Below are 22,358 nucleotides of genomic sequence, written 5' to 3'. Positions count from 1 at the left end.
CGGTCATGCCACATTGTACCCATCTTAAATTTTTATCAGTTTTTTCAGACAATTAGAGCTTTCTTTGGGTGGTATTGACTTGCTGCTGTGAGTTTTTTACTTTTTGCTCGATAAACCACAAAATAGCTCATAATGAATAAAAGTCTGTTTATATTATAACATTTGGTAAACTGGTAATTTAGCAACACTGATGTGCGTTGATGAGGCAGCACTGGGGGGTGGCACTGCTGGCCACAGGTGGGCGGAACTGTTGGGTGGCACTGGTGGGCACTGATCATCGGGGCCGACCCCTGCTTTGATAACTGCCGGTTCTCGGCAGTACTTTCCACACATTCTGACAGCGTGATGAAAGTGCAGCCAAGACCCGGCAAATGCATTTCCCGGTGATCAGCGTGTCATTGGACATGGCTGATCACATGGTAAAAAGCCGCTGTGATTGGCCTTTACCACATCACGTGATCAGCTGTGTCCTTAGGACACAGCAATCACGGAGAGCGCGTTCTGCCAGGATGTCATATGACACCCTCCCAGAGCTGCCTGGATGCAGTGTAGCGTTATTCGGCTATCTGCGGTCGCCAAATAGGTAACCAGCTAGGCCTTCATGGCTAATCTTTGAATATCTGGACATGTATACTGCGTATAATGCATTACATTCTACAATGTGTTGGTGTACATGGTATTACAGTGTGCAATGCGTTGCTGGATTCTGCGTGACAGTGGACAGCGTATCACAGTGTGCAATGCGTAGCTCCAGCCTGCATGACAGTGTACAGTGCATTACAGTCTACAATGTGTGGGTGTACACGGTATTACATTGTACAATGTATTACAGTGTGCAATGCATTGTACACTTCAGTGTGCACTAAAGCATTTTACACTCATGCACTGTACACACTAACGCATTTGACATTTCTAGTGTGCAATGTGTTAGTGTGCAATGCCTTGGACAGTACAATGCATTTGCAGTATTGGTGTATGTTTATTAAGCACAGATAATTAATATGATTTTAGTTATCAAGGAGAAGTCTTCTCTGTCCCCCTGTTTATGAGGTGGAGGACAATTGTTTTCCGAAGAAGAGAGGAGACATTTTTTCAAGGAGATCTGTATAGATTTCCAGAGATATGTGTAGATGGTTGAGGGGCTGCATGTGATCTCCGGAGATAATTGTGATTAACGATCATCTGAGTTAAACCAGTGAATGAAAAGTGTAAAAAAACATGGATTAAAAATAATCTGCACTGACCACTGTGCTTTGTCAAGCCACATATTGGCACATTCTGGTGTCACACAGATGCGATGTGAAATTTGCAGTGTTTTCTGTGCAAGCGCTGCACCGCATCACAACCGCAACCCCTTCATGCCACCTGCTGCGGCTTTCTAGGTGAAGTTACCAACACACCAATATTGGTACACAAAGCGTATTGCGATTTGCCAAATTGGATGGCATGCCTATTCACACCCATGTGCATACCCTGAAAAAGGGTCCTGCACATTTTTGGCCCGGATGCGGTGCAATTTGAGGTGTGCAAAATGTTTGTCTCTAATTGCAACGCACACAAGTTGCATGTGATTTGCCCAGGAGTGCGGTGTTAGACCACAATGCATGTATGTGAAGCCAGAATAAAAGGATGTGGATTTTGTCTATTTTTACTTGCGCATGTTAACATTATGTAAGTGCATTTTTCTTCTGTTTAACATGCTATAGAAATGCAACATGCATTTGGATGGAGTGTTTTTGTATGTGCATTTTGGAAGTATTCTAAACACACATTGACCCTAGGGCCACACCATATCTTATGCAGGACATAGATGGGTCGAAAATCGGCCGATTTTTCGGCCGAAAATAAAATCGGCCGATTTTCGGATCATTAGTGGGCTATTTGTTCGGCCATTTTTCGGTATTTTGGCAGATTTTTTTTTCAGTAAAGTTGGAAAAAAATGGCCGAATTTGCCGATCGGCCGATTTTCGCGGCAATGATGGGCAAATCGGCCGACTTTTTACTGATAAAAAATCTGCACATGAGCAGTGACCTGCAAGAGGAAGACAAAAAGAAGAGGATGAAGAAGAAGATGATGAAGAAGAGGATGATGATGATGATGAAGAAGAAGAGGATGATGTTGATGATGAAGAAGAGGATGATGAAGAAGAGGATGATGATGCAGAGGATGATGATGATGAAGAAGACGATGAAGAAGAGGATGATGATGAAGAAGAAGAGGATGATGATGATGATGAAGAAGAAGACGATGAAGAAGAGGATGATGATGAAGAAGATGATGAAGAAGAAGAAGAGGATGAAGAAGAAGAAGAAGAAGATGATGGTGAAGAAAAGGATGATGATGATGAAGAGGATGATGATGAAGATGATGATGAAGAAGAGGATGATGAAGAAGAGGATGATGAAGAAGAGGATGATGAAGAAGAGGATGATGAAGAAGAGGATGATGATGAAGAAGAGGATGATGATGAAGAAGAGGATGATGATGAAGAAGAGGATGATGATGAAGAAGAGGATGATGAAGATGATGTTGATGAAGAGGATGATGAAGAAGAGGATGATGATGAAGAAGTAGAAGAGGATGATGATGAAGAAGAAGTAGAAGAGGATGATGATGAAGAAGAAGAAGAAGAGGAAGAAGAAGGATGAAAAATGAGAGGAATTCCAGTATGGCAAAAAGTGTCCCTGCAGAGAGCTCCGCTATTTCTTTGACAGTTCCTTGACATTTACAGCGGTTGCAACATTGTATCTATTTGTTTCCGAATAAAAACATCTGTATCCGAAATGGATACAAATACATTGTTGCAACCGCTATAAATGTCAAAGAACTGTCAAAGAAATAGCAAAGCTCTCTGCAGGGACACTTTTTGCCAGCTGTAGACGGGATGAAAATCGGCCGATTATTTTTTTTTACCATTGCTAGTAACATCGGCCGCTTGAACAACCGATTTTTCATTTTTTAAAAGAAAAATCGGCTGTTTTTCTCCCCGTCTATGGCCTGCATAAGCATTAGTGTGCCTGGGGGAGGGGGGGACCTTGGGCCTTTCCAAACACAGTAGATGCTCCAAGAATGTTTCCTTGAACTCTTGAAATGGTTAAAAAGGAAAGACACTCTAGATAGCCTGCACTGAGAATTGACTGTCATGATGACGTGTCAATGATTATTTGCTCTCATTTTTCAGGAGTGGTACTGCTTGCGGTTGAAGCTGGTAGAAATCCACCTTCACGTCCTCCACTCACCTTCACTTGTGGCCAGTGGATATTTTGTGGCCGCAGGCAAGAACTGGCATCGAGGACCTGCATAATGACCCTGGCATGCCAGAGGTGGTTTGGACGCAGCACAGCAATTTGACCATCCCTTTCCTCTATGTTGGTTTTAGGATGCAGAATTGCTTCTTGTTCGTGAACGGACTGTCGCCGGATATCAGAGTCCCCATATTTTCAAGATATGTTTTAGCCATGTTGGCTTATTTTTATGTTATTTTCCAAGTGTGTCGCACCTAACCGCACAGTAGTGTGGTGCCATGCGTATTTGTGGCTGTGAATGGGGCTGTTTTTAATAGACGTGTGTAGGTGCAACAACGTTTTCATCATGGTACCTGCGCACATCTACATAGGGCATTGCATTTCTTTGCTGTGCTGGAAAATGTGTGTTCTTGCATGCGTTTCTGCACCACCAATGGTGTGAACAAGTCCTAAGGGCTGGTTCACACTATAGAAACAGTCTAGATGTTTTCCCGATGGGTTTTTTTCATGCCCTTTTGGCATGCATGTTTAGTGTGTTCCAGTACATTTTGGATGCGTTTTGGACATGTTTACATTGCATTTTTGTATCCCTTCCACTTATTTTTTTCTATTTTCTTTGTATTCAATGTAGTTAGGGACATGTGCGTTTTAGTACATTCAAGGACGTTTCAATGTGTTCCAGTACAGTTCTGTGCAGAAACAATGCAGCGTGGTCAACTTTGTTTACAGCACCTGCAATGCATTGAAAATGCAAGCGCTGATGTGAACTATGACATTGACAACTACATAACCTTCTTTCTGTGCGTTTGTGATGCTGAAAAAGCAACTGAAACACATGTAGTGTGAACTGGCCCTAAAGGTTATTAGAGGTCAGGGAACAGGACTGACCAGGAATTGTGAATTCAATCAGACTAGTGGTGAGATACAATCAGCAATTGTATAATAATGTGAGATCTGAGCTGTAGCTGATAGAAAATGAGACACATTCACTTGATCAGTAAATAGATAGTTAAAGAGTGGGGCGGTGATCCATAGATTTGCATATGGGACAGGTGATGATGGGGTGGGGGAGGGGGTCAAGTTGTATAAGGAGACAGATTTAAAAGAGAAAAAAGTTACAATGAAATATACACGGCATGAAACTTGCACATTTCCTAATTGGCAGGAGAACAGTACCCAAGTAACATTCATCCACTTTCTAGTCATTAGGCAAAATCATAATTGATTGATCAATATTCCTGCCACAACCCAGAAAATTGATCTCCATTTTTTGGGATGTTGCCAAGACTGGGATTAGAACCCATGACCCAAGTGCTGTAAGTTCTGAGCTCTAACCACTAAACCACTGTGGGAGACACAGTTTGAGCTATAATGTAGAATAGTTACATTGTTTAAAAATGATAAAGCGAGCGCTGGTTAAATGATATAGACTAGTAAAATGGTATTACACAAGATAAATATAACCACGAACAGTAGTGCATGAACTCGTGAAAGGTCATCCACCCCTGTGACAGTGTACTACACTATTGAGCACCTTTCTGGCTCCTGTGGCTGAGCGAATTCCTCCCCAGGACCATTTGGGCACCCACCCTGATGGATGGATGGAGCTGGATGACTAACCCATAACTGCCAGCATACCGCTGCACCCCCAGATGTGTGATGTGTATAACCCTTACACATTAATACTTTTGTTCTGGTGAGTGTAGACCAGTCCCAAGGGTGGTTTACCTTTCACAAGTAAATGCACTACTGTCCGTCACGGAGAGACCACACGTGCCATTCATAGGCACTCTCTGAGTTGGTACTCTCACACGAAGGACATTCTATTATTCAGGAATGATTCTATGAACTTATTTTAGCACCATTTACAATATTACATCATTGTTGCAATTCTTTGCACTTTTTGGTTTTTACATGCATTCATTATTGATCACATGCATTTATAGCGCTGCACTTGTCTTTACCATAGAATAGTTACGTGATTAAAGAGAATGAAGATATATAATTATATTGGGAAATTAGAAGTATATAAATTATTTGAGATATAAGTGTGAAAATGTTTAACATTTGAGTACAGAATGTATGACATTCATTAGTAAATGCATTAGTTTCCTGATCATTTTGGAGACACAGCAAGAAAAGAAATAGAAGAAAATAGAAAATTCTAATACAGGTGTACTATTTATTACATTCTAAGAATTCTATTTTGCCATCATAAGAACGCCAATGTTAATAAAGCCCGCGCTTGTGCGCCATCTAGCGAACATATCCGGTATTGCACCTAAAAATGTGCCAGACGGGATGCCACATTTAGTGATAGCAAAGTAGTCAGTAGACGCTCGTCAATGAGCTTGCTAGACGCTGGTCAGACGACTGATTGATTGACCGGAGTCTGCCTGAATGGTCAGTCTCTGCTAATACACTCACATCTTAGTGAATCAAGGCCTGGGTGACAGGGCAGTGAAGGGGTTAACTGGAGGGGGGGGGGCGATCAAGGGGTTAAACGGGATTACTGGTGTACTGGCGGGCAATCTGGCGCTATCTGGGAGGGGCGCTAACTCTATCGGAAGTCGCCAGCGACACTGATCAGTAAAAATCGCTTCACTGATCAGTAACACTGGTGACAGGGCAGTGAAGGGTTAACTGGAGGGGGGGGGCGATCAGGGGGTTAAATGTGTCCTAGAGTGTTCTAACTGTAGTGTAGTGCTTGTGTACTCACTTTTTGGATGTCTTCTTCTCTGTCTGGAACGGAATGTGTCCAGGCAGAGAAGAATGACATCATATCCTGCCCTGTGTATGTCAACACAGGACAGGATAGGACAGGGACCGATCATGTGATTTCAGCCAGAAATCACTGGCTGAAATCTAATGATTGATCCCTCCTGGATCAAATAGTGTCACCCGCGGGCCGGCGGGAGCGCGCGCGTGCGCCCCCCTGCCGGCGAAAGTGTCGGGAGCGCGGAACCCGTTTTTAAACGTGGTTTTGCGCTCCACTGCCGCCCTGCACACGTATATACACAGTGGCAGGGCGGCAAGCGGTTAAAGCCCCAGTCTGTGCTCTTTGCTTTTAGTAAATATTGTTCAATAACACCACATATAGCTTTATGCATCCAACAACCATGTTCTTTATTCTTTTTGCAGACACAAACTATGCCATATATCAGCAGCAGCGCTCACTAGTAAACAAAATTCTGACTGTTATAGCCACCAGGAGTCTGGTTACATTTGTCCTGCAGCCTTTCTACTAGAAGTGATTTTGACAGCTATGTAGCAACCTTATCACTTTTGCAGTCTACAGAATACACTCTGGAGTTGGTGCCTGTTCACATTGGAATGTGGAGTGGGAAATCCATATTCAGTGTGCATTTCCCACACTGTGTTCAAAACACACTACAGTTTCAATCTGCAGTGGGTGTCAATGTTAAGCTAAGGACACCCCAAATGGAGGTGTCATCCACCCCAAAAACACAGTATGTTGGCTTGCGCCAGTACAGTGTGCATAGTACAGAAGTACTGTGCAATCCAGTAGCATGCACTACTTTGGTACTGTCCAGTGCCATTCAGCCTATTCAAAATTAATGGGCTCAAATCACACTGCGTGTTCTTGTGCAATTCGTATGTGGTGCAGAGTGTTCCTGTGCAACTCCTGGTGTGCACTAGCATTAAGATCACTTAAATCTAAGGTCATCATTTATGGTTAAGGGGAACTCTAAATTGATGTGTAAAGCGTCATAAGCATTGCTTATGGACAATTTTGGTGTCTTTGTTTTGTGCCAGTTCACAAAGGAGCACCATTTTTAAGGCTTAACATGCTTGGTATCTATATACTTGGCACAACCTCATCTTTTATATTTTACCAAAGTATTATATGTTAATTTAAAGCAGAACTTCACCCAAAAGTAGAAGTTCCACTTTTCATCCTTCTCCCCTTCTCCTCTCCCATATTTGGAATGTATTTTTGGTGGGGGGGGAGTGGGTACCTGATTTTGACAGGTAACTGCTCCGACTTCTGCTCTGACTGCCTAGATGGTCAGAGCGGAAGTTCACGCCCCCCCACCTCTCCCCGTAGCCTCTTAGGACAAGTCACAGGTCCCAGGAGACTGTAGGGCCATTCAAAGGGCACAGCATGGCTCATGCATACAAAGTGGGCAGTCGGCTGTGTAGCCGTAAGCAGTCGCAGCTGGCTGCACACAGAAAAGATGCAGGTGCCTGGACCCAAAGAAAAGCAAAGAGCTGGGTCGGGTGAGGACATCGATGGATCCTGTTACAGGTAAGTGTGTTTTTTAAAAGTCAGCAGCTACAGTGTTTGTAGCTGCTGACTTTTTAAAAATGTTGTTTCTTCTACCACAAGTTCTTCCCCCTCCCCGCTACCCTCCCCCTATTATCCTCCCCCTGTTTATTACCCCCTTACTACTCACTACTCCTCCTCATGGTTCAGTCCACCCCTAACATACTTCTGATGTCTATGCAGTAACTTTATATCCAACCCTAGCCAAAAGGTGGGGTAACATCTTAATACAGCTGTATTGTATGTTTACATTTATACCGAACCAGATTTTTTCTCCCTGTTTAACTTTTGAAAAACTATCAATAAAAATTATTGAAATTAAAATTTTGTTTACTGGATGAAGATCCTCTTTAAGTATATGCTTTACTGAAAATATGAGTTCATTAAACAGCTGCACTAATGTAATGTGACATAAAAAAAATTGCAGCTAGCACCATTTTATTTGACAGGGTCTTTGCTTTCATAAAATATATGATGGTTTCAAGTAATCTTTAAGCTTAAATTAAGCATTTTATCATTAGTGCAAAAAGTTAAAATACCAAGGTGGTATAGCGGTTACACACCAAAGGTTTTAATAAAGAAACATGGAATACATTAAAAATACGCATGTTGGAAGGAAGATCCAATGCATATGCCACTGGGTTAAACCTATAGAGTATTCAGAAAGGCCCTATAAACCGAGGCACCAGTTTTATTTATGAGAAGACAGCCAGACCCTCTCCCCAACTTGGTAGGAGGGTGCAGGTAGGTGTCAGCGGTCAGCATGGAGTTTGTACCTCTCTCTGTTCACTTGTATGCAGATCCAAGAATCCTTACAATGCTCCAGAGTCCTCGAAGATGTTCCCCTAATGCAGGAATTCCTGAATGTATCAGGCAACATGGATGACTGGAACCCATAGTTCGCCATAGAGATAATCAGGAGGTGGCATTGATAGCTTTATTTTGAGCAAACTTCATTCAAGGTAACATGTCCAACCAGTTGTTATGTTGGTTTGAAATAAAACATCATAGGAACTGTTCCAAAGCTTGGTTGGACTATTCTGCGGCCCTGTTGAACTGCGGGTGTTATGCCGAGGAGAAGGAAATCTGAATTCCCAACTGTGCACAAAAGGCTCACCAAAATCTGGATACAAATGGGTTACACCTGTCTGAGATGATGACTTTAGGTAGGCCATGTAACCAAAAGACCTCCCAAACGAATATTGATGCTAGTTCTTTGGATGTAGGTAACTTCTTTAGCAGAATGCAAGCAGAGGAAAACAAAGGAGGTGCCAACTGAGTGTAGTAGATTAGTAAACCATTTAATGTCACAGGATAAAAAGCACTCACAGGGCTCACCTGTACATCCATGGTGAGCCACTCCTCTCCATCCTGCAGGAACCGTCGGCTGCAATGCTAGGGGGCCATGGAGGTGAAGATGGACACCAGGCTGCTACACAGATTAGGAAGCTCCATGCCGACCCAGCATGGAATACACAGGCAGAAGTGACATCACCAGAGGAATTGAATAGCCGGATCACAGAGATACATAGGCTATGCGCTTGGAGCCTCTAGCTCCTTCTACAGCCCTAACAGTATACTTCTGTATTATGGAAGTCTGAGCAAGTTGATAAGGACTGAGAACAACAAAGACCCCCCCAAAAAACAAGATCTTATGGGTCGGGATTTCAAATAGACCATAAGAGTCCACCCAAAAGGAGCTGCTGATGGGTGGGTCCCCTTCTGCTGGATAACAACAATCCTTCCGGTAATGCCACACCCTCTGAAACGCATTCAGCACACAAAGAGCCAGAACTGCATTCCTCTATGTTCCCGCTGAAAAAAAGGGCCCTGCATGTAACAAATAAGTTAATAGGCTAATGATATACTTGGGTTCGACTTCTATGAAGATGGATGAACACGCACAGACCTGTAATACCTCTTTTCGGCACTGGAGCCTGCATACACTGAACCCTTTCAGTAATAACTGATGAAGGTGCTTCCAGAAACATCAGGGACCAGGGTCAAGCTCAGAGGCCAGAAGCTTTAGGAGCACAGAGGCTCTCAAATTACCAGCTGGATGAGTGCAGCAGCAGGCCACCCTGGGGGATGACACAGGCTCACCTGAAGTGTGAAGTCTAAGCACTAATCGGTGTTCACCAGAGCTCCTGATGGTGTAGATGGGTTTTGCTGCATATTAGTGCAAGGTTGTGGTTCTCAAGATCACTCCAATAGGAGGTGGGCATCCTAGGGTCCAGTAGCAGATATAGCAGGTTGGGCTCGAGAAGAACCATAGTCAGCCAAAACTCAGTAACGTGGTTGTATGGTGGCATTAAAGTGTTACTAAACCCACTACAGTACAGTCTGTATATAGAGTAAAATATGCTTGATATACTCATTGTGGAACCAAGGGGTTAATCCTCTGCATTGTGTAAAAATGTGGTTTGATCCTGACTCCTCCGATCCTCCCCTTCTTCCAGTGTCCCCTGTTATCTCCTGATAAGACATATCATGTGGAGACACTCTGCACATGCTCAGTTTGGTGTGTATTGCTAGAGTTTGTTTTATTTTTTCTTGGGAGAGTGCATGTGATCAGTACAGGCCAATCAGCACTCTGCTGAACATGATTAGAAGTATTTAGCAGTTTAAATTTACTAATTTAATTACATTTCCATGTTCTGTGTACTGTGGGAGACCAGATATAGTCAATGCAGGGTCCTGGGTTTAGTGACACTTTAACAGAGCCTAGATGAATGGGATATATGAGAACTCTTTCTATAAAAACAAAATCTAAAGGACTGATAGTAACTTGAGGTGCGGTCCATGATGTGAGAGTAATAAATAAAATTACAGACCCATCTCTCCACACACGCTGTTAGGATGGATGCCACCTGCAGATGGCTGTTTTATTGTTTTTTTGATCTGGCTGATGATTTTCTGTTCTTTAATATACAGATTTTTGGTACATTTTGGCTTTTATTTATATTTCAATCTAAACAAGAATGTGTGGATTGTGAAATGATGTGTCTCTTTTCTTTATAAGTGCAGTTGTAAGCTAAAGAAAAGTTTGGATTTACGGACATCTCTGCATGACCGCATGGTATTTGTTATCATATATTATTATGTTGTGACACCTCCTCCCTTGGCCAACTCATACACTCTCACGGCTTCAACTACCACCTCTATACCGACGACACACAAATCTATCTCTCAACCCCCCACCTCACCCCCTCGGTCTCTGCCCGAATCACACACCTACTGAGCGACATATCAGATTGGATATCGCTCCACTTCCTTAAACTGAACCTCTCCAAAACCGAGTTTCTTGTCTTCCCCCCAGCCCGGACACCACCCCCCCATTGACTTCTCCATCACATCCAACAATGCCAATATCAAACCCGCCCTGCAGGCCAGAGTACTTGGTGTCATTCTGGACTCCAACCTATCCTTCCAGCCCCAAGTCCAATCTTTAACAAACTCGTTCAGACTCCACCTCTGCAACATCGCCAAAATATGCGCGTTCCTAACCCCAGAAACCACTAAACAGCTCATCCACTCCCTCATCGTATCACGACTCGACTACTGCAACTCCCTCCTCACTGGCCTGCCTCGCCGCTGGCTATCCCCGCTTCAGTCGATCCTGAATACGGCTGCCAGACTCATTCACCTTTCCAACCGCTCCGTTTCCGCCACCCCCCTCTGCCAATCCCTCCACTGGCTTCTGATTGCGCAACGGATCAAATTCAAAATCCTAACATTGACGTACAAAGCCGTCCACCATACTGCCCCGAACTACATCACTGACCTAATATCCAAGTACCGCCCAGCACGCACACTCCGATCCTCACAAGACCTCCTTCTCTCTAGTTCCCTGGTCTCCTCCTCCCATGCCCGCCTCCAGGACTTCTCCAGGGTGTCACCCATCCTCTGGAACTCCCTGCCCCAACCCATCAGATTATCACCTACTCTCCTCTCCTTTAGGCGCAGCCTGAAAACCCATCTCTTCAGGGAAGCCTATCCTACCCCCTGCTAACTTGACCGACCTCCTCTACCCTTCCTACCACTCCATCCCCCACAGCTATCTCCTCCTGTACCACTATCCCCTCCCTCCTAGATTGTAAGCTCCAAAGAGCAGGGCCCTCAATCCCCTCATGTTTTGCATTGTATTGGTATTGTTCTGTCACATGTTCTGTCCCCCTTTGTAATGTACAGCGCTGAGTGAACTATTGGCGCTTTATAAATACTGTATAATAATAATAATATTCAGGAAAATATTTAAGATGGAAACTTAGAACTTGTATTTAAATCTAACAGAGGAAGCAAAAATAAATTATAATGTTGCCAGGAAAAGGTTGTGTCAGGAATCAAGGAGTGACCAGAAAGGTGTGGACTGACACAGGGAAACGCAGGTTTCAGGTATAGTATAATACAGGTTATTATTAGCCACCCAGATATATATATAAACGCACAGTGAACAAACCAACCTTCCACTAATCTTAGGAGGTGCAGGAACACAGGCGTAGTCAGGGCTGGAGAGGTGGAATGGTCAGGCCGGCCGTAGGGTTCTGTAACGACTGCCTGGTGGTACCTCTAGCGGTCCTCAGGGCAGGATTCCCCAGGGCGCGGAGTCTAAGTCCCAGTCTGCTATTCACCAGGGCCCCTGATGGTGGGGATGGACTTGGAGCAGACAGGAACCAGGTCGCGGCCCCTGAGTACACCTGCTAGTGATAGAGGGATCCGCCAGAGGTATGTGCAGGTACGGCTGGATCCGTGCAGGATGGATGGATGGCAGAGTAGTGAGCGTGGTCAGACGGGCCAAGTCAGCAACGTGCGGGCAGCAAGGTATCAAAGGAGCAGGCAGAGAATGGTCAAGGTCACAAGCCGGGTTCAGTAACTCATGGACAGCGCAGTACAGAGGATCAGGCAGAAGGATGGTCAGGGATGAGCCAGTAGTCAGAACAGGAGACGGTCAACAGGAATCAGGATCAGGCAGGGTCGGCAACAAGGTATCTGCTCACAGGAACTAGGAACAGGATACAGGGGCTCATGGGAAAACATACACCAAGGCCCAGAGCACAGGCCTGGTCATGCCTTATATACACCTTTCTGTAATCAGCCCCAGGTTTGGCTGATTGTGAGCTTCTGGCTGCTAAGAGCACCCGCTGGTCAGCTCTGGTACTGCAGCCCACACGGCAGGAGAGTCCCACCACCAGTGCTGAGAGCACCCGCTGGTCAGCTCTGGTACTGCAGCCCACACGGCAGGAGAGTCCCACCACCAGTGCTGAGAGCACCCGCTGGCCAGCTCTGGTACTGCAGCCCACACGGCAGGAGAGTCCCACCACCAGTGCTGAATCCATTCCTGACAGGTTGTCTTTTTAGAACATGTCTTTTTAGAAACTGGAGTTCTTACACAAAGAGCATAATAGAAAAAAACAAGCCATTGAGATATATTTCATGCAAGCTGGACCCAGTAATGACGAGTTCACCTGCCTATAACAGAGCAGTAGCTTGTATGCAAGGTGCTACTAGACAAAGTTACAGACATTATTTTGATCAATTATTCAACTTTAATTGTCCCACATTTTGTGCAGCAATAATTGCAAAAAGCCCAACTAAATATTTGTCTAATGCAAAGTTCCCAAAATATTAATTTGTATTATGTACAAATCAAACAATGAAAAAGGCGTACAATTGCACTCAGCCAGTTTATTGCCTATATTGGAGGAGGCTGGAGACAAAGAAAAACCGTGTGTTTATATTGATGTTGTAGGAATCAGCTGCTGTGGGCCCAGTGCAGGACACACTCCTTGAAGATCAAGATATTTGTTTTTTTTTGTAGATTTGATCCCAGTTTTATACAGAGGATGGCTGGACCCATACTGAATATGAAGTTATCACCCAGAAGGATGCTCTGTATTTCGTGTCATTAGATCCTTCATCCCCAGCTAAAGAAGCAGAACTCCATGCTTTAGGAAAGCATGTGAGCTATCAAAAGATTATATACAGTAGTTATACAGATAGTAGAGAATTAGTGAGCTTTTGGGTTGGTGCATGATTTTGGTTCCATTTGAAGAACTAGAAGTGTTTTTACTTTGGCAGGTAAAGCAATCAAGCATGCTAAGTTAACTAATTCTTGCTGAGGTAGCCATACTAATGTTAGAACTCACACATTAGAAGCAGACCAGGCAACTAAGAATGTTGTATTACAGCCTCGGACACTTGCTGAGTCTGTGCAACTCACAAATTCACCCTAGTTCTAGCCCAATAGAGCTGGGATTAATGTTTAACTTTGAGGACCCCAGAACAAGAACAAGTGGTCCACGGTGAGAGCAACTTCTTATAAACAGAACATTGGAAAAAGGTGATCTTTTTGGTCTGGCAGCCACTCTTCCCTTCAGATTGACACATGGACCATGTCATCAGTCAGAAGCAGTTATGGCTACCTGAGTGAATGTGCATGGGATAGTGCCAGGGTTCACCACAGCTGTTTTTGAATATGCCACTTCTTGTTTTACCTGTTACCAAAGGTGTTGCCAAAAACTGAACATCCCTTCCAGAGATTACAAAAGGATATGTCCTGATGTCCAAGTCAGGATTTTACAAGTATGCACTTGTCTGTACTGACATATTTTCTGACTGCCAGAGGTTTGGTCAGTGGCAAATGCTATTGCAAAGGCAACAGTAAAGAGGGTTATCAGAAGTCATTTGTAAGTACACAGCCCCAGAAGCTAGAGAATAACAGAGGAATCCATTTTATGGGAGAGTTGTTACAAGAGGTTTGAGGTTTTATTTTACAGCCCCTACCATTCACAATGTAGTGGGGAAAAAAGTAGAGTAACTAAGGGGATGTCAGAAACGAGAAAACTATGGCCTGAATGTCTTCATATTTTTTTAATCCCCTAAGGAGATATATGGACTCTCTCCCTATGAGATTTTGTTTGGAAGTGTGTTGCTCACTTGCTTATCTTTTTTAGCAGCTGAAGGCCTTGACTCGAATCCCACAGAGAATGTTGCTGATCTCTTAAAGCTTAAAGTTTATGACAAACTAATTTATGCATTTTCTCCCCAAATTCAAGATCCTAACAGTTTGGAAGGATCTCATAAAATAAAGCCAGATGACTTGTGGATTGTTGAGACATTTAAACTATATATAGCAAATGGTTGGAGACACAATACAGCTTCTATTTCATGTACAGTTTACAAACTTGAAGGAAGTGTGTGTTGTTTTTTTTTTGTTTTGTTTTTTTTGTTTTTTTATAGCACTTCTGCGTCACCGCTATTTCCAAATTTTTTTTATCTGTTTGTTACATTTTTTTTTTTTTGCAGCATCAGGTTCTGTTGCTGCATCATTAATATCCCTCTTCTGTTTCACAGGTGTTCCTCATGTGTCAGCAGTGGTTTCCTTTTTTATTTATTTATTTATTTATTTTTTAATTTTTCTTTTTAATTTAATTGCATCTTATTTTTGCTTTGCCGCAGCAGCAATATTTTGGCCATAACTACCGTTCTCTCTTCTGTGTCACAGGTGTTCCTTCTTCTGCATCAGCAGTGGTTCCCTTTTTTTTTTTTTTTTCAGCAGCAGCACAAACTTTTTCTCCATAACTGCCGTTCTTTTGAGTTGCAAGTGTTTCTCCTTTTTGTTTGGCTTTCTTAAATTTTTTAGATTTATTTTATTGTAATCCTATTTTTTGCAGCAGCAGTAAAAAGGAAAAAAAAAATTCCATAATTGCTGTACTTCTTACAAAAAACCCATATATTATAATAACAATAGTGATAATACTAAAACTGTTTATCGTGCAGAAACGTATTGCACCCAAGCATCAAATCCCCATCCCATACTAAAATAACACTGTGCTGGCCGTGTTATTGAGTCACAACATGCAGAAGAGGTGGTGGAGTGGATAACTAAACCATTCTCATCCTCTGTCACCCAGGCTCATAATAGTTTGCCTTCCAACGCAGCTGCCAAAGTGGCCTATTCCACAGGCTCCTTGTCCACAGCTACTTCTTCCGTAGCACCTAAATCATGCATGGAGGAGTCACCTGAATTATTCGATCATAGTGTCAGTTCCATGCTGCTGGAGGATGCGCAGCAATTTGCTATGATGTTGGTTCCCAGGTTGAGGATGGGAGTGACGTGAGCCTAGAGAGAGGGTGACAATGACGCAGCATGCTGCCTACAGTGACAAGGAGGGAGGGGGTGATGAGGTCACTGACTGTGAGAAAACAGAGGAGGAAAGTGAGGAGGCACAACTCCAATGAGGAAGGAGGATGTCTTCCTGGGGCAGGCGTAAGGGCAGGCACCCTATGGCATCACAAAACAGAGCTCCACAGGTGCAGGGTGCTGCTGACTCCCTGCTAACTTCCAAAAGTTCATTAGTGTGGACTTTTTTGGTGTGGACTTTTTTCAACATGTGCAGCAGACTGCAGCGTTGCTGTTTGCAGTCTCTGAAGCAGATACAGCATGGACAAAATACCAGCCGCTTGGGCACTACAGGATTGACAAGATATATAACAACTTGCCATGCAGCTCGTTGGCAACAGCACCTGTAGGACCCACATTATAAAAAAAATGCACAATTCTCCTTGCTCTTCATCTGGGATCTCTACCCCTACTACACTTCAATTCTTCTCAACAACCTCCACTGAGAGGGATGATGGTATACTAATGCATGCCACAGGTCCTTGCACCAAATCTGTTCGCAGTACACCACCTGTTGATTTCACAAGGAAATATTTCACTGCCCCAGTTGCTGAACCTCCCCCCCCCAAAAAAAATACTGTCCCACTCATCCACATGCTCAGCGTCTAAATGCTAGCTTGGCCAAATTTCTAGCATTACAACAGATGTCTTTCCATCTGGTGGACTCTGCCCCCTTAAGTAAATTTGCGGAATGTGCTGTACCACAGTGGCAGGTTCCAAAAAGAAATTTCTTTTCACATAAGGCCATTTCAGATCTGCACCATCATTTGGAAAGCAATGTTTTGGCCTCGTTTGACAGGGCAGTCAGCAGCAAGGTCTACAGTACTGCTGACATATGGTCCAGCAGGTATGGTTGGGGACGTTACATTTCCTTCACGGTGTACTGAGTAACTCTGCTGGCAGCTAGGAAGGATGCAGGATAGGGTTCATTGCTCCAGCTTGTTCCACCACCACACCTCAAACAAAATGGTGGTGATTCTGCCACATCTGTCTACTACACTCCCTCCTCTTCCTCTACGGCCTCTTCTGCTGAATTGTCCTCTGAACCAGCTGTGCTCCCTAAGCGTTCAAGGGGCTATCAGGCTAAAAGATGCCATGTGGTGTTTCAGCTAGTCTGTCTAGGGGACATGAGCCACACTGGGGCAGAGATTCTGTCAGCTCTGCAGGGGCAGGCTCAGAGGTGGTTGATGCCACAGCAGCTTAAGCCAGGAATCATTGTATGCAACAATGGCACCAACCTTCTCTCTGCCCTCAAAAAGGGACACTTGACACATGTTCCATGCTTGGCATACGCCCTGAATTTGGTGGTGCAGTGTTCCTTGAACAAATACATAGGCTTACAAGATCTTCTGACGCAGGCCAAAAAAGTCTGTGGCCATTTCCGGCGGTCATAAATGGCCAGTGTACGGCTAGTTGGCATTCAATGGGAATTCAACCTGCCCATCAACCACCTCATTTGTAAAATGCCCACCAGGTGGAACTCAACATTGGCGATGCTGCAGCAGCTGCACATGCAGCTCCCCAAGCTTAGGGGAGCTTGGATTTTTTTTTTGCCATGTCAGTGGCTTCTGGTAAAGGATGCATGCACTGTCCTGTAATCATTTGAGCCACGATAATGCATGCATCATAAAATATATTAAATACTCTAAATTTCCCTTACGAAAAGTATCACTCTCACCCTTGAAAGTGCAAACAAAATGTAAATAATATCTTTTCGATACTCCCTCACCTCCCACCAGTGCAAAACAAATACTAACAAATGTCCAGATATAAGTCCAAAAATGAAAGTCCAAAAATACAGTGCTTTCCAATAAGTAGTGTTTTTCAAACGTTAAGGAACCCTCCACTTTGCTGAATTCCAATCCAGGACCTCAAAATCAGGATACCTCAAAAAATATAAACTCAATATAGTGCATTATCATTACAACAAAAAGAAACACTCGTGAAAACTGAAAGTGATTCCTCCAAGACTCCCACCCGTGATAAAACAGCACTCCAAAAAAAAAAAAGTGATAAGGTGCAACACTCCACACCAGTGTTACCATCCAAATAAACTAAAAACCATTACCCTCTAATAAACATACATCCAAAATAAATGGTGCCATCTCTCTTGTGGAATAAATACTATTACCCTCTTGCAATGCAGACCAAGCAGAATTCCTTCAAAGCAATCCAGAGTTTCCCCCTCTTCAGAAGCTTCTATTTGCTTCCAATCCACCTTCCCAGTTCCTCAAAAGGGGCAGATAGTACACAACTCAGTGAAGTATATATAAAAGGATTTCACAATTTATTAGTATCTTACATAAAAAACGCCAGCGTCCATCCTCTCCCACAGTCCATGTATCTGAATTCCAGTGTTCAAGATGGCCGTGCCGCTACTTCCGGTTTGAAATCGTATAGTACGTCCTTACGTCCTTGACGCGTTTCGTCACTTCCGACTTGTTCACAAGGGTCCCTTGTGAACAAGTCGGAAGTGACGAAACGCGTCAAGGACGTAAGGACGTACTATACGATTTCAAACCGGAAGTAGCGGCACGGCCATCTTGAACACTGGAATTCAGATACATGGACTGTGGGAGAGGATGGACGCTGGCGTTTTTTATGTAAGATACTAATAAATTGTGAAATCCTTTTATATATACTTCACTGAGTTGTGTACTATCTGCCCCTTTTGAGGAACTGGGAAGGTGGATTGGAAGCAAATAGAAGCTTCTGAAGAGGGGGAAACTCTGGATTGCTTTGAAGGAATTCTGCTTGGTCTGCATTGCAAGAGGGTAATAGTATTTATTCCACAAGAGAGATGGCACCATTTATTTTGGATGTATGTTTATTAGAGGGTAATGGTTTTTAGTTTATTTGGATGGTAACACTGGTGTGGAGTGTTGCACCGTATCACTTTTTTTTGGAGTGCTGTTTTATCACGGGTGGGAGTCTTGGAGGAATCACTTTCAGTTTTCACGAGTGTTTCTTTTTGTTGTAATGATAATGCACTATATTGAGTTTATATTTTTTGAGGTATCCTGATTTTGAGGTCCTGGATTGGAATTCAGCAAAGTGGAGGGTTCCTTAACGTTTGAAAAACACTACTTATTGGAAAGCACTGTATTTTTGGACTTTCATTTTTGGACTTATATCTGGACATTTGTTAGTATTTGTTTTGCACTGGTGGGAGGTGAGGGAGTATCGAAAAGATATTATTTACATAATGCATGCATCAGTTACACTATCCCTCTAGTCTTCCAGCTGGAGCACATGTTGATGGAATCATGAACAGGGCACTTGAGGTAAAACAGCGGGAGGAAGAGGAGGACTTCCTTTCCTCTCAAGGCCCCCTTTATGCAGATACCATTCCTGCAGGGGCCGCAGAACACACAGGAGGAGGAGAAAGTGGAGGAAGAGGATTGTGTAAACTTGTGGCAACAAATGAGATCAAATTCCTTGGGGTGTCTACTTTCCAAAAAGTGGTCATTTGGGGGGGGGGGGTTGGTGCTATCCTGGCATTTCAGGGCCTTTGAAACTGTGATAGGTAGTCAGGAAGTGTAATGTCTCTCACATGTGGTACCCCCATACTCTGGAGACGTAGCAAAATGTATTTTGGGTAGTAATTCCACATATACCCATGGCACGTGTGAGCAATAAATCATTTAAGTGAAAATTTTGTGTAAAAAAAAAAAAAAAAAAGTTTGTCATTTTCCAAAAACTTGTGGTAAAAAAATAACTTTGTCTATTGATTCAACATGCCTCTCAGCAAATAGTTTGGGGTGTCTACTTTCGAAAAAGGGGTGATTTTGGGGGGTGGGGGCATTTTATGCCCAGCATTAGAAGTTTATGCCACACATCATTCAGTCTTCTAACCACCTGAAGACCAATCGTTTTCTGACACTTTTTGTTCACATTAAAAAAATCAGTCTTTTTTGCTAAGTAATTTAATTTAAACCCCAAACATTATATATTTTTTTTAAGCAAACACCTAGTGAATAAAATGGTGGGTGCTGCAATTTTTTATGTCACATAGTACTCGCGCAGCAATTTTTCAAATGCAGTTTTTTTTTAAAAATACACTTTTTTTACTTTTAATGCACAAATACACAATATATTGGCCAATTATTTGGTAAAATATAAAAGATGATGGTATGCTTAGTAAATGGATACCAAACATGACATGCTTTAAAACTGCGCATGCCCCATGCAATAGCGACAATCTGCATATGTTTTTAATATCCATAGGCAACATTTTAAAAGCCTTTTACAAGCTACCATTTTAGATTTCCAGAGGTCTAGTGTTAGAATTACTGCCCTTTATCTGATGTTCGTGGCAATACCTCACATGCATGGTGCAACTGCTGTTTCCATACTGGCACAGGGTCAAGGTTCATGAATGCAGGTGTGCGCATGTGCAGGGGGCGAGGGTAATTGTTTGGTTGTTGTTTTTTATTTATTTATTTATTTTTTTTTTAATTATTTTTACACTGTCACTTTAATTTTTTTATCACTTTTAATGCTATCACAGGGAATGCAAATATCCCCTATAACTTCAAGGGGCATTGTCATATATTCTTTTTTGAGAAATCTGGGGTCTATCAGACTCTAGATCTCTCCTCTGCCATTACATTATCTAATCAAACCAAAATCTGTGTGATCAGATGCTCTCCCAATTTACAAATGTCGCTGTTTATATCCTGCGGAACTGAAGTGATGAAATGCTCGTAGCTTCTGATTTCTTAGGCTATAGAGATGATTGGCACCATTCTGGTCTCCAATCAGCTCTATGGTCAGCTGGCAGAAACACTGGCTGTATTCTCAGGTTCCCCCAATGGCTTAGGACTGCCCAGGAAGGCAGCGGGGGAAGGGGGTATTTTCTCCTGCTGCTTGTAAAAGCAATCCTGCAGCTAATTAGCCACTAGGATTCCTTTAACATAAAAGCCGATCGCCAGCTTAAAAAAATTAAACCAGGATGATGCCTGCAGCTGTAGGCATCATCGTGGTATAACCATTCAAAGTCCAGTGATATACCAGTACGTCGCTGGTCCTTGATGGGAATATATTATGGGAATATGTTCGTCTTCCTTTTTTTTTTTTTTTTTATGCAGTCTGTGGATTGAAATCTCTGCCAAAAAAAAAAAGTGGTATACCCACCATTAAAATATACGGCCCTGCATCCACCCACTTCTAATGGTGGGCACACATTAGGTCACACTGTGCCACATGCACCAGTTCCAAGATTGTACAAATGTCTAAATAGTGGCACGCTTGAATAAAAATGTGTCCATGTGTAAGTGGTACCCCTGATGGAAAAAGGATGACACCAAGTCCCAAACTATCTTGACACTACTCCCCATGTAGTCTAGGCATCCCGGGGGCTCCATGTGACTATCTTTTCCCTCGTAAATCCAAAACATATAAGTATAGCCTGTTGTCCTCTCACAGGTCTTCTACATCTTGACCCCATATCTGACACGCTTGCTGGGAGAAATTGTTTGAATGCAAGGTGGCCAGAAAAATTAATGAGGGACTCATCAACGCAGATTTTTTCCTGGAGAGTATAGACATCTGCAAATTTTTGGTTAAGGTGATTTGCGAGGGGCTGAATTTTGTGGAGCCGGTCAAATTCAGGGTCACCCCGAGGACGACAGAGTGCATTGTCGTTGAAATGCATAAAACACATTATACTCTCATATCTGTGCCTAGTCATGACAGCAGAGAACACGGGCATATGATGAATCGGGTCTGTGGACCAATACAACCGCAATTCATTTTTTTTTAGTAATGCCCATGTTGAGGGTTAGGCCCCCAAAAAATATAAATGCAGAAACTGTAATGAGTTTCCATGCAAATGGTCTGGCAAGGTTTGAATTTGGGTTGGCGGCAATACATTGTGCATATAAAATGCTTTGATCCACAACCGATGCCTACAGATCTTCCGTGAAAAACATCTCCAAAAAATCAAGGGGAGTAGGTAAATTCACTATTTCCACCTGAATTCCGGGTTGGGCAGTGAATGGGGGAAGTACGGGTGCTGCAGAATTTGTGGGCTGCCAATCAGGATTTGCAAGCACATCCGGAAGGATACTAGGGGCTCTACGGGCCTGGGTGCAAATTCTTGGTGGTTGCGGGACAATACTTGTGCTCGCCACCGCACCAGCTTGTACTGCACTTATGGGACTTGCCATGTCACCAAGTGTAAGGGATTTCCGGCAAGACGAATCGCGATCGGAAATGCGCATGAGCATAGGATTTCCTGGAGAACTACCGGTTGTGCGCAGAAATGCGCGATCGCGCACACGCACGGAGAAGACTGGCGCCAGGCGGCCTATTTAAAGTGTCTCTGCCCATGTTGAGTGCTGATTGGTCTTCAGCTCCCCCGTGTCCTGCTTGTTCCTGTACGATTCCTTTGTTTCTGACCCGGCTTGTTCCTCACCTGACTGATTGCTCTCCTGATTTAATACTGGTTCCTGACTTCAGCTCTGCTCCGGACCTCGGCTTTCCTTCTGATTCTGTACCATGCTGCCTGACTGTTGATGACCCTGGCTATTCCCATGACACTGCTCCTTTCTCTTACCCTCACTACCTGCCTTGCTCTGGTGCACGCCTGGCAATCTACAAGACCCGCTCTGCTTGTTACCACTGTGCCTGAATCAGAAG

Source organism: Staurois parvus, unplaced genomic scaffold (genome assembly GCF_062004578.1).
Source record: "Staurois parvus isolate SC_StPar_1 unplaced genomic scaffold, SC_StPar_1.0 ptg000403l, whole genome shotgun sequence".
Taxonomy (NCBI): Eukaryota; Metazoa; Chordata; class Amphibia; order Anura; family Ranidae; genus Staurois; species Staurois parvus.
This window is presented reverse-complemented; position numbering follows the sequence as displayed.